This window comes from Silene latifolia, chromosome 11 (genome assembly GCF_048544455.1).
Source record: "Silene latifolia isolate original U9 population chromosome 11, ASM4854445v1, whole genome shotgun sequence".
NCBI classification, from domain to species: domain Eukaryota; kingdom Viridiplantae; phylum Streptophyta; class Magnoliopsida; order Caryophyllales; family Caryophyllaceae; genus Silene; species Silene latifolia.
This window is the reverse complement of record NC_133536.1, coordinates 91099623-91102129: the sequence shown is the minus strand read 5'-3', so window position 1 is coordinate 91102129 and position 2507 is coordinate 91099623.

Genomic DNA, 2507 nt, shown 5'->3' with positions numbered 1-2507 from the left:
GGTCAAGACATACTTTATTGGTTATCCAAAAGGAATGTTTGGTCATTACTTCTATTCGCCTACCGAACATCGAGTTTTTGTTGCGGCTAGTGCGATGTTCTTAGAGAAAGAATTTCTCGACAACAAGTCAAGTAATAGAACCTTCGAGCTGTCGAAGATTCAAGAACTAACAACCGAGGAACGGATGGAGGAAGTTGTTCCTTCAACTGATGATACGGTTAACATTCCTCAGGAACCTAGGAGGTCGGGTAGAGTCTCTAATCCTCCAGACAGATACATTGGTATGGTCGAGGAGAATGACGTTTTGCTCCTAGAGAGTAATGAACCCGCTACCTATAAAGGTGCCATGACCTGTTCCGACTCAAAGCTATGGCTTGAAGCCATGCATTCGAGATGGACACCATGTATGAGAATGACGTATGGGACCTTGTTGATTTACCTAATAAGATAAAACCTCTACAGTGCAAATGGCTTTACAAAATAAAGCATTCTGTAGACGGGCAACCAGATACCTATCAGACACGACTAGTGGCAAAAGGTTTCACTCAAGTGCACGGATTGCATTATGATGAAATTTTTGCACCCGTAGTTATGCTACGTTCCATTCGGATAATCTTAGCGATTGCCGCGTTTCATGACTATGAAATTTGGCAAATGGATGTGAAAACCGCCTTCTTAAATGGTTATTTGGAGGAAGACTTGTACATGGTGCAACCCAAAGGTTTCATAGATCCTGAAAATCCTAAGAAAGTGTGCAAGCTTAAGCGTTCCATTTATGGACTTAAGCAAGCCTCTCGGAGTTGGAATCATCGTTTCAACCAGGTGATAAAAGAGTATGGTTTCACTCGATCGGTCGAGGAACCATGCTTATATATCAAGTCGAGTGGGAGCAGGATTGTTTTCTTGATATTGTATGTCGATGACATACTCTTGATTGGGAATGACATTCCTCTCTTATCTTCAGTTAAAGGATGGTTGAAGAACCATTTCCAGATGAAAGATCTGGGCGAGGCACAACGCATATTGGGAATCCGTATCTATCGAGATAGATCACGACGGATGTTATCACTGAGTCAGGAGTCTTATTTAGATAAGATTCTTGAGAGGTTCAGCATGACCAACTCCAAGAAGGGGAACCTACCAATGACGTCTGGGATGCATTTGAGCAAGTCTCAGTCACCCACGAAACCTGAAGGGGTCGAACGCATGAGTCGTGTTCCTTATGCATCAGCCATATGATCGATCATGTATGCCATGATATGCACACGTCCAGACGTGGCATATGCATTGAGTATGACGAGTCGGTACCAACGCAATCCAGGTGAAACACACTGGATAGCTGTTAAAAACATCCTAAAGTACCTACGGAGGACTAAGGATTGGGTATTGACTTATGGAGGCGATACTAAGCTATGCGCAATCGGTTACGCAGATGCTAGCTTCCAAACGGATCGAGATGATTCAAAATCTCAGTCCGGGTTCGTCTTTACTCTTAATGGTGTTGCGGTCAGCTGGAAGAGTTCCAAACAGGAAGTTGTAGCAGATTCTACTACTGAATCCGAGTACTATGCCGCTTCAGAAGCAGCGAAGGAAGCTATATGGATGCGTCTATTCTTACAAGGACTATCCGTAGTTCCTAGTTCGAATGACCCAATCACTATCTATTGTGACAATAGAGGTGCCATCTTCTAGGCTAAGGAGCCTAAGTCTAGCAACAAGTCTAGACATGTACATCGGAAGGCTCACCTGATCCGTGATTAAGTGGAGCAAGAGGAGATAGTGATTGACAAGATTGCTTCGGATGACAACATCGCGGACCCTCTCACTAAACCATTGTCATATGATAAGCATGAAGGGCACGTTATTTCCATGGGAATTAAATGTGTTCCTGAGTTGTACTAGTTGATTATGAATTCGATACATTATCTTTTTCATATGCTATTTATAACTTCATCGTTTTATTTCATATTTTGTTTTTCATGTGGATTGTACTGACAACATTGAACGCCACAAAGTGAACTGAATTACATTATATTTGTTTTGGTCCGTAATCGCCTACATGAGCTGATAACTCTGGCTATTATTTTGTGAAGTTGATTGATGGTGGGTTCAACGAGCCATAAGTCAAACAGTTGGTTGATCGATCACAGATGCGAGTTATAACGATACCTCGTAGGACAAAAATTGTGACAACGTAATGGAGTCCTAAATGTTTAAAAACATTCGGTGCCAGGTCGTGGATTGGACGTCTATTATGTTCCTAGAGTCGATTCTTTTGACTATCGACTGTCTCTTGAGATTAAGGTAGTTTTTGGGTGACTTTGGTTTCTTTCTCATGGTCGACCGTAACTGGAGGCTAAGCAGATTTTTTCTGGGTCATTTCATACTGTGCTTATATCTGCAAGATTCGAGTTGAAGAAAATATGCAACCTTTATCAGGTTTAGTTATTTCTCAGGGCCACTCGAGGAGTTGTAACTGAAATGCATGGCCATGCTCGAATGATGAT